The sequence below is a fragment of the Prionailurus bengalensis genome, chromosome C1 (genome assembly GCF_016509475.1).
Source record: "Prionailurus bengalensis isolate Pbe53 chromosome C1, Fcat_Pben_1.1_paternal_pri, whole genome shotgun sequence".
NCBI classification, from domain to species: domain Eukaryota; kingdom Metazoa; phylum Chordata; class Mammalia; order Carnivora; family Felidae; genus Prionailurus; species Prionailurus bengalensis.
Genome location: NC_057345.1, coordinates 74,062,501 through 74,081,850, shown reverse-complemented (window position 1 = coordinate 74,081,850; position 19,350 = coordinate 74,062,501). Strand labels below are relative to the sequence as shown.

At 41.6% G+C, this 19,350-nt stretch overlaps 1 protein-coding gene across 4 annotated transcripts in view; it reads right to left on the bottom strand.

Annotated features, from left to right (window-relative positions):
* Positions 1-19,350, bottom strand: part of LMO4 (LIM domain only 4) — a 52,531-nt gene that overhangs the window by 1,944 nt on the left and 31,237 nt on the right. The window lies entirely within an intron of this gene.

The window sequence follows — 19,350 nt, the reverse complement described above, 5'->3', positions numbered from 1 at the left end:
TAGCTACTCCTAAAAACAGCAGAAGTGCTTCAGCGAAGTTCAGAAACAAAGCAGGAAAGAGAGTCCCTCTCACATACATGTGCAGCAAAGACTCTGGTGGGGCAGGAAACTAGAGTGTTTTCAACATGTTCATCTGTCTAGTTACCAAATGGGTTTACTTTTCTCAACAATATATTCTAATTCCCCCTTTAGAACTTGTCAGAAATATATATATATATATATATATTTTTTTTTTTGCTGGTAAAATTATTTTCCTTGTAGAATAAAGAGCATAATTCAAGCACAAAACAGAAAAAAGTCATAACTCTCATCATTTTAAAACCGGGTAAACAGGTAGAGGCTTTGCCACAATTTAAGGCATAAACAAAGTTTCTTTTTCAGAGGGTGGCAAAAGCGGTCCATAAAAAAGACACAGTTTGATGGCCTCAACAGGGGAGGACACTTCCTTGACCACAGCAGGGGTGTCGAGTGACAGGCAGCTCCTCCACCCATAATTTCAAATACTGACTCTAAACGAAACCAACATGCACTGCTTACCTCCTGAAGTTGTCACCCTTGCTGTGGAGGCAAGGACGACCACACGAAGGCCTGAAGTTTCTTTCCTCTCCATTTCCTATACCATTTGCATGTTCCACCAACCTCTCGGACTTCCCTCCCAACTCATTCTCTGGCATGTTTTGCATGTCCCTGATTCTAAATGTGGACTTTCAAATTGAATGCAGCATGATCAAAATCCCAGAACCATTAAAAAAATTTAACACTTCTTTCTTCTCTTGATTTCTTGATTCCTAGTAACAGCAGCACCATTCTGCTACACATTATGATCCTCTCCTGCTGAAAATTCCACCCATGCCTCCTTTTCAGTTCTTACATGACAATGTTCCAATTGCTCCTTTATGATTCCACAGTTTAGGCAGATGTTACAAGGCCTCTCTCATAAGCTAGCCTCACACTATTGAAGGAATAGTTCAGCTCTACCCATGCTTAGTGTCTAGCTTATTGCTAACTCCCAAGTCTTTGTTCATGCTGTGCCCTCCATCTTGAATGCCTCATCCTTCTCTTCATATATTTAAACCCTTCCAGCTTATCATTGTTTAGCTCAAGATCCAGCTCATCTATAAAGCTTTGGGGGCCACTCAAGTCCGTGGTAGTCTCTCCCTCCTCCTCTGAGCCTCCATGGCAATTACAGTCAGCACTATTCCCTTGGCATTTATCATTTACTCTCTTGTATTACCATTAATCCAGCAGACATTTTTGAGCACTTACTATCTCTGCTATGACAGGCTCTGTGGTATTTGCTTATCATAAAAGGCTAATAAGAGACAAGAAGCATCAAGGAGAAGGGAAGATAGGCAGAACAAGCAGGTCCAAGGGAAGGAATCTTTCAAATGAAAGGGATGTGAAGATATCCTGAAGCATAGGAAGGAGAACCAGTTAAAGTTGTCTCTCAGCAACAAGCCCACCCTTTTATCCTCTAGCGGGCATAGAGTGGTGTCTTGGGAGGAGCAGGGGGAGGTGCAGAGAGGCTGGTTCTATGAATTGGAAACACTTCAAATAGATTTAGCTGCCGCTACCAGAAGGAACTTCCAGTGATGAAGTGAAGAAATATGGCTGGGGTGACACTCATGGGAACCACAAACAGACAGGAAGCCCACAGGAAGCAACAGGTAGTAGACAGGAAGGAGCAAGTCCTTTCTTCCTCCTCCAGCCTTTGCCTTCCTCTTGCACTCCCTATTAACATGCTTCACAGGAAGTCAACTGGCAAAGCAAAAATGATGTTTACAGAGTCCCAGCCCAGCATCACAAAGTGGAGGATAAAAGGGTGCGCTTGGAGCTGAGAGATAACAACTTTAACCGGTTCTCCTTCCTATGGTGCAGGATATCTTCACATCCCTTTCATTTGAAAGATTCCTTCTCTTGGACCTGCTTGTTCTGCCCATCTTCCCTTCTCCTTTATGCTTCTTGTTTCTTATTAGCCTTTTATGATCAGAGTCTGTCATAGCAGACATAGTAAGTGCTCAAAAATGTCTGCTAGATTAATAGTAATATGAGTTCCTCCTCAGAGTCTGGATCCTAGCCTTTTTCTAATGCAGAGACATCAACATCAGCCAAATATCACCTTCTCTTTGGAGGTCTGACTTTCACCTCCATGGGATTCCACCTTTAAGCTTCTAAATTTTAATAATTGCAGTATATTCTCTTTCTTCCCTCAGCCTTAAGGGTGATAAATGCTTCCTCCTTTCATGATATTTTATAGTCCCCTTTGTACTCTTTCAGTTACCTAGGTTACACTTTTTTACAGTAAACTGTCTATTCAAGAACTGGTATGGTTTCTATCTCTTGATTGGACCCTGACTGATAATAGAAGCAAATAGTTTAGGGGCATAGATTAATATAATGCAGAGTGACATCACTGAAAAGCCAATAGATACATTAAATATTCAAACAATTTAGAAAAAGGAATGAAAGGGAATGAGAGGAATAAAATTCAAAGGGGACAAATTAAATCCAGTTCTATCACTAATTACATTAAATGTTAATGGATTAAAATACTCAATGAAAATGCAGGAATGATCAGAATTGATTTTTTTAAATGTAAGATCCTATAATATTTACTATATAAGAGACAACTTCAATATGATGGCACACATAGATTTAAAGTAAATGGGTGAAAAAAGGATATAGAATACAAATGGTAGGTATAGAAAGACTGGAGTGGTTATATTAATAACAGATAAAATAGGCTTCAAGGCAAAGAGTATATCAAAGGTAAACATGGACATTTTATAATGAATAAAGAGTAAATCCATAAGAAAGAGATAGTAATCATAAATTTGTATGTGCATAATAACACAGCTTAAAAATACATGAAGCAAAAAATGACAGAAGATGCAACTACAATTGTGGGAAACTAAGCATAATTCTCTCAGCAATTAATAGAACTTAAAAAAAAATCACTATGTACATAGAGGGTCTGAATAATACTATCAACGTGACCTAAGTGTTATTTATACAATGCATCATACAACAATCTATTTCCAAATGCAATTATATATTCACCAAGATAGCACATATGCTAAGTGATAAAACAAGTCCAAAAAATTTAAAAGAATTGAACACCATGATAGTAGCAGAGGATTAAACAACTGACATACAATTTCAACTCAGCCCGAGAAATTAATATAGTAACAACATCAACAATACCAATATTACCAACCACCCTTCCCACACAACAATATTCACACCAAATACGTTACTCTGAATGCTCAGATTACCTGGGATAGAGTAGAATGTAGGATTAATGAGCAGATCACAAAAGCTTCTAGATGAAGAAAACTAGGCTCCTTATAAAGAAAGTGACCCAACTGACATCAGACTCATCAACAGCAATACTACATTTTTGAAGAATGGAGCAATGTCTTAAAACTTTAAGTGGCAATGACTTTCAATCTAGAATTCTATTCCCAGTCTGTCATTCATGTGGAGGAAGAATAAAGACATTTTAGACGTGCAAAAATTAAAACATTATAATTCTTTAGAAAGTTATCAGACAGCTTTAGAAGGTTATCAGAAAGCATACTTCAACAAAAAAAGAATTAATCCAAAAAAGGAAAAAGAAAAAAAAAAGAAAGAAAAGAAAGAAAGAAAGAAAGAAAGAAAGAAAAGAAAAATATATAAAATCAAGAAAACAAAGGGGCGCCTGGGTGGCTCAATCAGTTAAGCATCTGACTTTGGCTTAGGTAATGATCTCTCAGTTGATGAGTTCAAGCCCCACGTCAGGCTCTGTGCTGACAGCTGGATCCTGGAGCCTGCTTCAGATTCTGTGTCTCCCTCTCTCTGCCCCTCTCATGCTCTGCCTCTCAATGATAAATAAACGTTAAAAAAAATTAAAAAGAAAGAAAACAAAGAAAAAGAGAGGGGTGCCTGGGTGACTCAGCCAGTTAAGTATCTGACTCTTGATCTTGGCTCAGGTCATGATCTCATGGTTGGTGAGTTTGAGCCCCATATTGGGCTCTGCACTGACAGCGTAGAGCCTGCTTGGGATTCTCTGTCTCCCTCTCTGTCTGCCCCTCCTCTGCACTTGCTCTCTCTCTCTTGCTCTCAAAATAAAAAAATAAACCTTAAAAAAAGAATAAAATATTCAACAAAAAAAAAAAAGGAAGAAAGAAAGAAAGAAAGAAAGAAAGAAAGAAAGAAAACAGACCAAAAGAGAGACAAAAACATCGTATAATGACACCTGTGTCAGAAAGAAAAAAAGTCCACATTGGAGCAAGAGAGGAAAGTTTCTGAGAGAAGTTGTCTAGAAAAATTAAAGCTGCTTTACTTGAGTCCATACATAGAATGTGTTATTTATAGTAGAAGTGTTGAAACATTTGGAAAATTAATCATAAGACTATAGAAAGAGACATAGGAAAAAAATGAAGCTATTTTCATTTCCAAGAGAAATAAAGGGCAGGAAAAGGAAGGAAACACGGTTGTAATGCACTAGTTGGCCCATCATTGAACAATACTTGCATGTAGATAATGAAGAAATTAAAATGACTTTATTTAAACAAATATGTGGAAGGAAAAAAAAAGGGTTGTTTTTCTCTACTATGGCAAAAATACGGTAAAATATTTCTAAAATTTATCAGTCAAGAAATAAGCATATTATTTGGATTAAATGAGTTAATAGCACTTGGAACAGTGACTGTTACGTGGTAAGCACTGTTGGCTGTTATTAGAAATATGAAGTTAAGGGGCGCCTGGGTGGCGCAGCCGGTTAAGCGTCCGACTTCAGCCAGGTCACGATCTCGCGGTCCGTGAGTTCGAGCCCCGCGTCAGGCTCTGGGCTGATGGCTCAGAGCCTGGAGCCTGTTTCCGATTCTGTGTCTCCCTCTCTCTCTGCCCCACCCCCGTTCATGCTCTGTCTCTCTCTGTCCCCAAAATAAATAAACGTTGAAAAAAAAAAAAAAAAAAGAAATATGAAGTTAAATATCAGGGGGAAAAGCTAGAAGAATTGAGAGTGGTTGTCCCATGGGCATAGTATTCAGAATGAGAAGTAAAACCATTCTGGTTCATTAGAAGCTTTTTAGTACTACATGACTTTTAAAATAATATACATGTATTGCTTTTATAAAATAAAAATTAATAATAAAACAGCTATATTATAGAATAAAATATAAACATAAAAATGTGAAGGCATTGTAAGTAAGGAAGTAAAAGGTAATTTATAAGTACGGGGAATGTAAATTTTAAGAAACAAAGGGTGCATTGTAAAAACAAAAACAAAAAACCATATTAAGCTCTTTCATACATTTTTGAGTTAAAAATAAAAGAATTTTTAACAAATCAGTCATTCTCAAAAACAAGAAATCTATTCCACAAACGAGCAAATGAGACCAAATAAAAAACCAGAGATGGAGAGGCCTCCCTAAAAAGAGGTACTGAAAACAAGAGAAACGGATGGGAAACCAGGGTGTTACGTGAAAGCTGAAGGTGGATATCCAAGGCCTAGCATGGGCACAAGTCACCCATATGAAGCTAGAAGTCAGGACAGTGCTTTATAGTCATCAACAGCGGACAAAATGTCTCCATTTAGCAGCCCAAGACGACTGCAATAAAGAAGTCTCCTGCCCATAAACAGGAGTAAGCTCTGTCTTATAACTAGGACCCCACCCTGCACAGCATTCAGGGAAAAGACCTAGAATTGCACCATCTCTGCAGGGTGATAGGCCCCACCAAGCCACAAAATGTGAACTTCGGTCAGAAATAAACTGTAAGTCTGGGGCAGAGGCAGTCATGAAACCTTCCCCATAAGGAGGGCATCAGGTCATAGGAAAATTTAAAAAATTAGTTAACAAAGAGAATTAAAAAGTGTATTGTTTAAAATGCACATCAAGGAGAGAGAGCCAAAAAACCAGAGAATTGGAGAAGTTAAACCCAACGAAATGGCGATATTCAAGCAACACAAAAATGACATGAAAATGAGCAGAATTTTAAATCTTCAAAAAGATAAAAGAAGGAATGATATCCATGAAAAAAGACCAGGAAATAATAACATTTTTTACATTTATTCATTTATTTTGAGAGAGACAGAGACAGCACGAGTGGGAGGAGGGCAGAGAGAGAGGGAGAGGGAGAGAGAGAGAAAATCCCAAGCCGGCTCCACACTGCCAGTGCAGAGCCCAGCACAGGGCTCAAACCCACGAAGCCACAAGATAACAACCTGAGCCCAAACCAAGAGTCAGGTGCTTAACTGACCGAGCCACCCAGGCACCCCAATAATAAAACTTAAAAAAACTTGAAAAGTAAAAATATTTATGGGGGGCACCTGGGTGGCTCAGTCGGTTAAGTGGCTGACTTGAGCTCAGGTCATGATCTCACAGTTTGTGGGTTCCAGCCTTGCACCAGGCCCTGTGCTGACAGCTTGGAGCCTGGAGTCTGCTTCGGATTCTGTGTCTCCTTCTCTCTCTGCCTCTCGCCAGCTCGCTGTCTCCCTCTCTCTTAAAAATAAATAAACATTAAAAAATTTTTTTAAATATTTATGAAATAAAAAATGTATAGGTTAAAAAGTTGAGTCACAGGTGAACCAGTAGAACACTTCAAGTAATTACCCAAAAAGCTCTCCAAAAAGATAAAAATCTGGAGAGGGAAAGGAAAATTTAAGAGACATAGAGCATAGAGAAATGATTAAAATGTTCTAACATGTATCTCAGAAGAGTAGTTTTACAAGATAGCCTAGAGAGAATGTCGGGGGGTAGGGGTAGCAGAGAGAGGCAAGAGCACAGATAGACAGTAACTGGGAATCTTCCAGAAGTGAAGAGAGTCATGAGTTCTGAGACTGACAGAGTCCATCAAGTGCCAAGAAGTGCAAAGTTTTAAAAATCGGCACCTAGGCGTGCCTGGGTGGTTCAGTCGGTTAAGCGTCTGTTGATTTCAGATCAGGTCATAATCTCACAGTTGTGAGATCGAGTTCCACATCAGGTTCCACACTGATCTTGGAACCTGTTTAAGACTCTCTGTCTTTTGAAGGGATTTCTGGCTGGCTTATTAGCTGAGGTCATGATCTCAAATGTCATGAATTCAAGCCCCACATTGGGCTCTCTGCTGTCAATGTGGAGCCTGCTTTGGATCCTCTGTCCAACCCCCCCCCCCCCGTACCTCCCCAGTTCACGCTCTCTCTCTCAAAAATGAATACAAATATTAATATATATATATATATATATATCCTCTCTCCCTCTGCCCCCCCCACCAAATCCCCACCCAAATACATCATAGTGCAAGTGAATAATATCAAAACTAAAGAAAGTTTTAAAAATAGAAACAGCCTATAAAAGAATGACAATCATGTTGACAGCAGACTTGTCATTAGCAGCAATGACTATAAGACACTTATGGAATAACTTTCAAAGTGGCAACGAAGCTACTGTGCATCTGGAATTCTATAAAAACTACCATTCAACAGGTGGGATTCAAAAAATTATTGACCACAAGCTCTTTCTTAAAACAAAACAAAAAAGCAACCACTAAAAGATGTATTTGGTAAGTGAAATAAATTAACCATGAAGGAAGAAGCAAAGGTGTGGAAAAATTCGGTAAAACGTGTTAGTAAATCTAAATAGGTATTGATTGTAGATAACAATACCAACAATTCCTGTGCTTATAAACAAAGTATAATTCCAATACCAGATAATTCTAATATAGGATCAATGGAAACTTATTCAGATGAAAGTTAAAGCTTCTGGGAGGAGAATAATAGAGACACTGATTAACTATAAGCTTGTCTGGGAAAAAATGCATTGGGAAAAAAAAAATTTAAATATATGTGCTAAAGTCTAGGAACATTCATTAAAAGGATAGAAACAGTAAGCGTAAGTTCTAAACCAGTAGAAGAAAAAAGAAGAAAGAAATTTCAACCAATCCACACAACAAGAAAGAAGGAAAACACAAAGATATTAAAAAAAAAAGCATAGTAAATAGAAAACATAAAATAAAGTAGCAGAAATATGTCTTAATAAATGTAGATAATTTTCAATTATATTTTTAAAAAGAAACCAGTCTCTCGGAGTCTCTGAGACTCTCTGGGTGTCTCTGAGATGAGGTAAAACTAGTAAGAAATACAGTTGAAAACAGGTTGCACTTCTGGCTAGAGAGCCTCTAGTTTCTTACTAAAATGTAATAAAGGGAGGTGGGGGGAGCAGGATAGGATTGACAACTTGAGGTGCTGCAGTCATCTCGTAAAAGCTTTTGGTTCAAAAGTAATAGAAATCCATTGAAGGAAACTCAAGTTAAAGGTAGTCTATTTAAATGATACAGGAACAAACTGTCAAAAGAAAATCTGATTGGCAATGTTCAACAGATTGCCCAGTAGGATTCGATACCAGGTGTTCACCCTTTCTCAAACATTTGTGTCAAGGTGAGGGTGGGGGTGGGGTATGCACATGCCAAAAACTACAGCCATCTAAAGACAGCTCCTAGGTTCAAGCCCTGCGTCCAGCTCTGTGCTGACGGCTGGGAGCCTGGAGCCTGCTACAGATTCTGTGTCTCCCTCTCTCTCTGCCCTTCCCCCACTCACACTCTGTCTCTCTGTCTCTCAGAGACATATTTAATAGATAACATTTAATAAATAAACACTAAAAACATGTTTTCAACGGACAGCTCCTAGGGCGTGTTAGGCATGCCCACCAAACCTGTCTCCTACAAACAGGTATGGCCCCAGCGTGTCAGGAAGGGATGAGAAAGCAAGTCTAGCAGACATGAGAGAAAGGCCAGTACTGAGGGCTCAACTTCAAACCAGACACTGTAAGCAATAAGTGGAATTATTAGTCAAGGTTGTTCCATTTTCTCCAGTGGAAGGAATGGAAGAGGTTGAAGGTTGGGAGTAGAAGAGGGCTTAGCAAGAGTGGTAAGAGAAATTCCACAGGATCCTGACTAGATAGAGGGGAATAAAACTTAGGACGGGGAGGGTAGAATGTTTTAAGTAATGGATGTCTCACTGATGGCTCGAGGGAGGGGACAAGGTAGGGGTAAGAGATGGCCACTAGGAAGAAGAATGTCACAGTTGGAGGTTTCAAAGGCCTCCGAGGGTTCCAAAGGTTCTGCAGGTAACAAGAGACAAAGGTTGTCCAGGTGGAATAGAGTGATAAGCATTAGAGCAGAGGAAGCCAAAGAGCTGTTTGCCATAGGTGCTGACAGGAGACCAGGTGAAAAGGACTCTGAGAGCAGGCTGCTGGGGTGCCCAGCGAACCTGAGAGGTGCGAGGGAGACAATGTGATCAGAGCCCACAGAAGTGGTGAGGAGAACCAGAACACTGACTCAAACCTGATTCCTGGGCCCAGATCTATCAATGGCTCTCATCACTCTGAAAGTGATGAGATTGTGAAATTCTAAGTGGTGAAATTCTAAGCCCTCAGCATTTATAAGACCTTCACGATGCTTCATTTCCACCTCATCTCCCACCCTTTCCCTCACGTTTGTCACTCTTCTACTGAACTGCTTTCTTCCATCTGCGCATGTGGATTCTTCAACATGGAATTTCTTTTCCCTACTCCTTTACCCAGCGGACTGCTGTTCAGTTTTCAGAGCTAAGCCCAAGTCATCTCCTCTGGAAAACCTTCTCCAAGGGAGTTCCCAGTCTGAAGTGAATGTCTCCCCCACCCACCCTGCGCTCCTTGCCCTCTGGGTGCCCCTGTCACAGCACTCACCTCATCACAGCAGTTTCTAACAGGTGTGGCTGCATCCTGCCTATTTTGGTGTTCCCAATGCCTAGTGGGGGTCCCTGGTACATAATAGATTCTTAATGCGTACTTTTTAAGTGTATGTATGATTCAAGAAGTTTGGAAGAAGTAGTTTCATCACCATTAAGGTGAGGAAATCAAAGAAACAATAAATATCAACAAATGTCTCCAAGTGACATTCAATAAAATGAAGAATCAATACGGTGCAGGGCCAGCAGTGAGGAGGGGAGTGAGCAGAGGAAGTGAGGGCTGCTGGAAAGGAGATCACATTGACTAATGAGATAGAGATGAGACAAGATGGAAGAGAGCTCCCTAGATTTGTTTGCACCATGCATGTGATTCTGGGTCACAGGGACAAGAGACAGAGAAGCTGAGAAGCCACCAACGTTTGGCTGTCCACTATGCATAATCTCATGTCATCTGCACGCTAGACCTCTAAGATGGATATTGACATCTGCATTTTAGTGGAAAGCCAGCAACAATGTTCACCATGGAGTTTAAGTGGAAAGTCATGATAAGTCTGTGGCATTTCCTTCCCAGGTGTAGTGAGATCAGCTGATTATGTCAGCCTTGAGCTTCCTTGAGCAGGAAGTTCATACAAAGTCCTCCAAAGGCAAAGGGCCCTGCCTTTTGGGTCTTCATATGTCCTATAGCACCAAGTATGTGTTAGAGACTTGTTAGGACTCAATACGTATTTGGTGATTGATTGAGTGAATGAATGAACGAATGAGTCTGTGAATGGATGAAAGCTGAACTGCACTAAGTGTAAGTACTTAGCATGCATTATTATTTTCTTTAACCCTCATGACATCCATAATTATCCTCCATTTTACAGATGATTAAACTGAGGCTTAAGAAAGTTTAAGAAATTTACCCAAGGTCACACAGCTTATAAGTGACAGAGCAAAAATTTCCCTAGGTCTTTCTGCCTCAGAACCCAGGCTCTTAACTACTCTGCTACATTGCCTCTCAATGAATGGATTCCTTTGAATTAATGGATTTCTCTGGAGATCTCAGCTTCCCCATATGAAGATAGATGGTCCCTGATGTTCCAGCACTATTAAAAAAAAAAAAAAAAGCAGAAAACATTGGGAGTTGAGGGTGATTAGTTCAAAATGGAGAAAATCTAAAAATACATTGGCTTTACTTTTAGATATTTGTCCGACAGGGGTGGGACAACCTTAATTAGTGTAATAGGACAATAGGAATTAAATTGGCTTCATCACAAGACTTTTACGGGATGACACTGATGGTATTACTATCCAACTTCAAAGATTTGGAAAGATGTTCCTGCTAACACTGGAGAATAGAAACCTGTTTTTCATCAACTAGGCTGGCCTGACAAATTAAGTCTGTGGAGTCATTAGATTAAGATAAGAGCTTATCTCCTAGGCTGACATTTATTCAGAGGTTTTTATACTGCTCAGCTAGTAATTAGTGCTGTTGAATTTTTAACACTGCTTTGTCCAGTCATTCAAAAATTTTAGAGGTGTGTTTGCATCTCCCGTGTGTGTTTTTGGTTATTAAAAATAGAAGAGGAATGCAAGTGAATTACTTTAGAAGGCCTGAATAATTCTTCCAAAAGTTATTCTGTGGAGAAACATGCAGCTTAATGACTTATTTGCAGAAGAAGGGAGCAGTTCTCCCAAATTGATAAATGCAGAATAAGGAGTTGCCTTTTACTCCAGGATCTATAATTTATTTCAAGGCATACATATTATAAGTTTATTATGTTCTAGTGGAATCATTAAAATTATGATCACATGCAATAATGGTTTCCTGCTGCTTCGCACCCCCAATTCAGCAAACATACCATACATTCAGGGAACAGCTCAACGTTGTTTTTCTAGTTTCTTTCCTATGGTCGATCTGACTGTGAAAGTTATTTTTCCAGTTTTCTTGTAGTTATAATAACAACTTGATTGCTTTAGAACAAGCTAATACACTAAGCCCGCACAAGCTTCCCGACAGTCTGTCAAACAACCAATGCACACATTTTTAAATGCTTGGTTTGCAAAATTCCAAGTTCTCTGTCGAAATACTAATTACTAATCAGATGGATAAGACCCCTGGTTTGAAACAAGTTCACCACTTGGTTAAAGTTGCATCCTGTTACCATCACATCATTTATTTTGTCCTAAGTGGAGACATCTCTCAACGTTCAACATATTGTATTTGCCACTTTTCAAAAACTGTGGCGGAGAGAATCCCACAGGGACAAGAAGTGTTTGATGGTACTTTTTCATCCTAACACTACCCAAAAGGAAGCCTCAAAGAAAACCCTGCATATTTCAGAGATCCCCTTTGGAAGATGAGTTCTCTTTCATTAAAATGTGGCCCGAGTGATTTTGTAGTGAACAAATTTAAGTCTCTTGCTAATCAGCCCCCGGGCGCGGTGGGTACAGCACTTGTCATCCGAACCCACTGCCAGAGGTGAACGGCCTCAGAAAGCATTTGTAAGTCTTCACATCTGTTATGGAACACACGCATCTTTGCAACACTCCGGGTAAATTCGACTACACTCTTGAAATCCCGGGAATGTACTGTAGTGAAACGTTCGCCACTTCAACAAGCCATTGGGCCTCAGTTTCCTTAACTGAAAAATACAAGTTTGCTCAGGATAATCTTTAAAGAGACCTGCCAGGGTCCTGAATCTCAGACCTGTGATCCGACCCCCAAGGTGGAAGAATCCTGAGAGGACAGAGAAAATTATGAGAGAAAAAGACACCACTGAGTTGAGATTCATCTGAGGAAACTGTAGAATTAAGTTCAAAACAGTAATACAGAAACTCCTAAATTATGTGATTAGACTTTGGTGAAGAGTCACAGTCGATCTGTTGAATACATGAATGAATGAGTGAACAAGTGAATTAGCTGAGGAGTAGCATGGGATATTGGGATTTGGAGTCAGACACAGCTGGGCTCACTTCCTAACTCTGCCATGTACTTGCTTTGTGCCCTTGGAAAATACTTAAACCTCTCTGAATCTGCTTCCTCATTAGTAAATCAAACATAATAACCAGCCCGTAAAGCCGTTGGTAGAATGAATAAAAACCCCCAAGATACGTGCTCAAAACACATTTGGTCTCCTTTCTTCCCCTCACCCCAGGCTTTTTTTGCTTTTGCTTTTTGTCTTTTATTCTCTGGTCCCACATACAGTAGGTTGTAAACACATTACCATCCGGCTTCCAAATTCATGTATTCTCAACTACCATTGGTACATTTGGTATGCATTATTATTATCTTTAATGTGTAATGACAAAAGAAGAGGAGAAGAAGGCATGAAGCTTCCCTTCCAGCTCCCCATGGGTAATCAGGCCAGGGGAAGGTAGGCGGCATTCAGTGTGTTTACAAGGTACTCCATCTCAGTCCTCAGCCTTCGTTAACTCATCCACCCCCACCCCCAGCTTGCCGAAGAGCAACATGTAATTAGAGCACTAACGAGGTCATTTAGCAGAAACCATGGGTAGGGAGTAATGAATGTGCTATCAGGCTCGGAGAACAGCTTGGGCAAGAATCCAAACAGTCCATGTTCAACTCTGATGAGCCGACCTAAACTTGGAAAACAGAGCTTGGAAAAAGGTTAATAATAGGACATCAAAAATGAAAGCCCCCCCCTTCTAGAGAGACCCAGAGCAATATTTTGAGTACAACCCTTCAGGAGCCGGCCCGTGCGGGTAGTGGGCTTGGAAGGAGGAGAAGCCAGGGGGGCACCCGGAACTTGGCAACATGGCTTGGGTGCATCAGGGCCATTACTGGGGGGATCTGTACTAGACAAAACATGGAAGGGACTTCGGAGGTCATCTAATTCCATGTCTCCATTTTACAGATGAGTTTGGAGTGCTCCAGAGAGCTGCATGGGCTTCACCAGCCAATTAGAAATGGACCCAGACTTAGTACCGAGGCCTCCAGATGGGCAGGGCAGTGTTTGATTCACTAGTCTGCTGTGTCCTTGCCTCTGAGGGTGACATTCAGGAGACCACTTGGACAGTGTACAATGATACTTCACGTGGGGCCGGTTTTACTTGGACCACTTCAGGAGTAATTAAGTCCCAGAAGAATAAACCACCCATTCACCGTTTGCATTTGGAATTAGCACTCCTAATTGAGTTGCAACCGCTAACATCGCTGTAGCTTTCAACTGTATAGAAAAGGAAGTGGAGGAAGACAAACCCAAAGGAGCCAAATACCTCCAAATCCTTCCTTTGCCCATGGATTCCCAAGCTAGAAAAGTGCCCACCCTTCACTGCGCCTCTCAGCTCCCGGAGCGGGGAGGGGAAGGTCTTGTCCTCATCTCCGCAAACACCAAGCACTGCCGGGAGGCAGGTTAAATACCGGGCCACAAACTCTACTACTCTTTACAGGTTATAGATGTTGTTGAAGTGGACTTTAAAAATTACTACTAAAGCATTTTGCCAGTGTGTTTTTCCCCCCAATTAATAGACATTAAAAGTACAACCGTGATCATGTGGAGGGGTCCGTGAAGGGTTTTTTTGTTTGTTTGTTTATTTGTTTGTTTGTTTTTTAAGATTAAAAAAAGGATTTTTCATAGTCACAAAGGTAGGGACACTTCTGTTTCGGATATTTAAAACATATCCATATCTATTGCTGTTTTTCACAGCATCATTTTTAAAAACATGTTCTAAACATTCTAAGTACAGAAAAAAAAGAACTTAGTCACTACCAGTACTTAAAGTGTTAAGTACAAAAGTATTAACGTTCACAGGATGGATTTTGTTCCAAGGCTTATTTTCATTTCAGCAAGTGTTTATTAAGTAAGTACTACATGTACAGCACTACAAAGCAGTTTGGGAAAAACAAGATAGAACGGACAGTCTCTGTCTCGAGGAAACTACTGTTGATTTGGGCAGGTCCAACATACCTACAAAGATAGTGGAGAACAGTTCATTATAAGAAAACATATGACAAATCCTAGAAGTTTCTTACCTCTCATTAAATATATTTGTGTCTTTCATTTAAAATGGTAACTGAAGGGGTGCCTGGGCGGCTCAGTCGGTGAAGCGCCCGACTTCGGCTCAGGTCATGATCTCGTGTTTCATGAGTTCAAGTCCTGCATCGGGCTCTGTGCTGACAGCTCAGAGCTTGGAGCCTGCTTCGGACTCTGTGTCTCTGCCTCTCTCTGACCCTTCCCTGCTTGTGCTCTCTCTCTGTCTCTCAGAAAATGAATAAATGTTAAAAAAAATTTTTTTTTTAAATGGTAACTGAAGAAAGTGGCTTTGGAGAGGCCTTTGGAACCAGGAGGCATTTATTTGCTCTTTTGATCATGTGTAGTGCCTCTCCGGGATCGCTATTCTGGTAACAGCCCCTCCATACAACCGGGTGTTCCCAGGAATTATACCCCAGGAGTCAAGTTTTTGCCAAGGGTTCTATTCCTATTTCCTGGGCATTTTATATTGCTCATACCCGGATCCCACACACATGCCCCCTTTGTCCTCCCAGAGCCAATAGGAAGCAGGGAGAAAATCTGCCTGACAGGGGGATGGTAAGTGTCAGTAGTATGGTACCATGCCAAAAATAATGTGAGGGCGATAACCGTGCCTCGGGGCTGGGCCGATCTCATGCCCTTAACATAGTCTTCCTTGTTTGACTTTGAAAACAATGTTGTGATAAGAGAAAGCTCTTCAAAGCTCTAGAGTATCAACGAATTCAGGTCTCCTTATAAAACAGTATAGAACAAAGATTCATGGCCACAGCTGCTTCCCAGTTGTCTAACACTAAGGATTTAATGAGAAGTTTGCCTCCCCTAATTGCAGGAGAACCAGGTCAGAATCTGATGATGCTCTGGTGGTATGAGAGATAGCTTGCTGGATTGGAATCCAAACCCTGGGGACAGGTAGCCCCCGGTTCAAATTCTCACTTTGGAACTTCAGAGCTGTGTGACCTTAAGTAAGTGGCTTACCCTCTCTGAACTCCGTTTTCCTTATTGAAAATTAAGACGCTAATGATATCTTCTGGAGAAGATTACTATGAAGATTAAATGTGACAAAAGATGTCAAGATGCCTGACGCATCGTAGGTGCTCCATGAATCTTCGTCATGGTGTTTTCAGAGCAAAATTCCAAAACTTTCTTCTTCAGAAGGGAAAAATAAAACAAGCCACCTCGTCAGGAAGCAACAGCTGGCGCCAGCAACAAACGTAACCACATCAGGGGAGAGTGCCGCCCATCCTCAGAGTCAAACGTACTTTATGGAGATAGCAATTTGCATCTTGTCAAATGTTCCCTAACATTTTGCAAAAATCCCCAAATGTCAAATTAGTGAGTAATCTGTACAGTACTGCAGATCTTGTTATCCTCTGCCTGATTCATAACATATTTTGGGTGTCCCAGACACCAGTCCATGTAAATGTTAGTAAATAAGGAAAATCACATCTCCCCTCAGAAGGCTCTGAAATCAGAACCAGCTTCCACTTGCAAAGAAAGAATATAAACCTTGAAGGCCAGAGAGTGACGCGTATTTCTTAGGGCTGATTAAGCTGTCACCAGTAACTACATACCTGGCATTGACCATATGCCCCGTCCCGAGACAGGCCGGAGGTGGGGGCAGGGTGCAGGCATGGGGCTGCAAATCTCAACCGCTTACTACATACGGGCCAGTTGGCTTCATCTACATTGTCTTACTTGACCTTCTAAAAATTCCTTTTTATTTATTTAGCAAGTACTAAAATCGTGCTTGCTGAGTGTGTATGCTTCCCTGAGGGCCCACTTCTTGGGCGAGTACCTCCATACAAGTGCATTATAAATGCTTTACAACCTTCATCACAACCCAATGAGAAAGGCAGCATGCCACAGTTATCCCCATTTCACAGGTTAGGAAACTGAGGCTTGGGAGGTCAGGTAGCTTTCCTAAGGCCACATAGTGAGTGACAGAGTTAAGGTAGAAATCCAGACAGTCTGGCTCCAGAATCTATACTCTTAGCCATTAAACAACGGCCTCACAGGGTGGGCACAATGCAAATCCCCATTTTACAGACAAAGAAACTGAGGCTCTAGGAGGTAAAGGACCACTACCAGGATATCCTACAGCTACTGGGCGGTGACAGAGCTGGAGTGTAAAATGAGGTCTCGCTGTATAACCCTATCCCAAACCAATAGGTTATAACCCATACCGAGGCTAAGAAAAAAGTCTTACCTGAAAAGTGGTTTCTACTTTTGCTGGCCAGGCGTCGAAAAAGTTCGAGACTGAAAAAGATGGTGACCCTAAGCAACAAATGCCAAAAAAGCTCCACCCTTACAGGTTCATTAATATTACAATAAATCAGTAGTCTTGGCTCTTAACTCCTGAGTCAGGGACGCGATTCTCAAAATGGGGCTGAGGCTGTCCTGAAAAATGCCTCTCTGTTTTGTTTTTGGTTTTTTTCACTTTCCCTGACTTGGAGAAAATTGATACAAACCCAAGTTGCTGAAGCTGCAGGATGTATATTTATATGCTTTCTTTATAATGTGTGCCTAAACCTTGTTTTTTTCACTCTGTTAACTTCTCAAAAACTATTAAGAAGAAGAGCGACAAGATGCTGGTAGGGGGCAGGAGAGGGAGGGAAGGAGGGGGCTGGCAGATTATACACCAAGCACAGTGAATTTCAGGAGAGATTTTTCTATCCTGCTTCGGGCTCCTCTTTGTCTCTCGGGAGCCTGGCACAGACAGGTGCTCAGTGACCGCTGGCCTGAAGTTTTGAAGACGACAGAATCTCAGTTTTATCCGCTGCTGTTAGATGAAGACTCTAACGAAGATTCTTGAAGGGGACTGGAGTTAGTAGCTGGAAACTTCTAGGAGCTAGGGAGATTTAACCTGCACATTCTTGCACATCAAGCACAAATGTTGGAAAAATCTTGCTCATTGTTATCCCCTTCAAGGAAGGGCCCCTACTGGGGTACCTGGGTGGCTCAGTCAGTGAAGCAGTTAAGCGTCTGACTTTTGCTCAGCTCGTGATCTCTCATGGCTTATGAGTTCCAGCCCTGTGTTCAGCTCTGTGCTGACAGCTTGGAGCCTGCTTTGGATTCCGTGTCTCCCTCTCTCTCTGCCCCTCCCCTGCTCGCACTTTTTTAATTTAATAAAAAAGGGGGGGGGCCTACTTTCTTGCCCCATCTCCCCATTCAGTGTCCAGTAACACTGGCTGCAGTCTGGCAGCATTGACCTAAGACAGACAGACCAAAAGAGATTGCTTCACTTTGGGCCTCTGAACCCCCTCCTCATCCCTGGTCCTCGGCGTGAAGGCCAGAGAGCTCTGTGTTGCATCTAGCCAGCTCCCCTGCACCCTTCTGGACTCCACACTTAGCTCCCCAACATACAGTTCATCTCCAAGCTCTATTGTTCCTATTGTTCAGCCACCCTCAAATCGAAGTAAGTTTTTCCATTCCCACTGCCCCTGTACTGCTCTAGTCACCAACGTCTCTTCCCCAGCTCCTGCCGCAATACTAGCTTGTCTTTTCCGCTGCCAGTCCCGCCCGCTTTAATCACCATCCACGTAGCAGCTAAAGCAGAAATCTGATTGTGTCATCAGAAACTCTTTGCCCTCAGGACTAAGTCCAATCTCCTCAGCTTGGTTGACCAGGCTTTTGTGTGATCTGGAATGCTCCATTCCTACTCAGTGCTGCAGGTCCTTAAACACAAGCTCTGCTTCCTCAGCACCTCCTATTTCCCATGCCTTGCGCAGCTCTTGCTTAAGCTGTTGCCTCGTCTTCTGGGTCCACGCCTCCTCCCTCTGCAGCCCGGTGGCCTGACCTCATGCCGCAGCCAGTGTGATCACTGCGTGCTGAAACCCTCTCTTACAAAACAAATACACAAACATCAAATGGATGAATGACACGGATGATCTTTTAAAAAAATAAATCAGACCACATCGTTCCACTCCTCAAAACTCGAATTTGCACTTGGGATAAAGGTGAAACACCTCACTGTCTACAAGGCCCTACTGAATCTAGCCCCTGCCTACCCCTCCAATGTACTCCCATACACTGCTCTCTCTTGTTCACTCTGTTCCAGCCACAGTGACCTTTCTCTTCCCCAAAGCACATGCGTGTTGTTCCAGCCACAGGGCCTTTGCTCTTGCTGTGGCCTCTGTCTGGAACACTCTTCTATCAACCCTACATATTGCTCAGGTTTCAGTCCAAGTCACCTCGTCAGAGAATCTTTCTCTGACCACTAACCAAAGTAACACCTCAGATAACTTCTGTCACCTTTGTAAAAAGTATTGTTATCTAAAATTATCTTGTTCCTTCTTTACCAAGCTGTTTACTCTGTCTCCTGAACTCAAACTTAAGCTCCTTAAGAACAGGATTCTTCCTATATTATTCTCAGCTGTTCCTCCAGTGCCTAGAAAAGTGTTTGACATTAGCAGGTGCTCAGCAAATACTTGTTGAATGAATGAAATGATGAATGAATGAGAAGAGATGAGGGGCGAAGGTGGAGGACTAGGAGAGGAGATGAGTGACGTCCCAAATATATTCCCATTAGTGCTCTGCAGCATGAGTTTCTTCCAGAAATTATAAGATCCTTGTGACAGCACCACTGAGAGAGAAGGTCGCCATGACTGCCTGCAAAAATACCCCAAGCATAGATACTATGATTCTTTATAGACAGAAGCACAGAGGTGAGGACCACAGTGTCTCTCA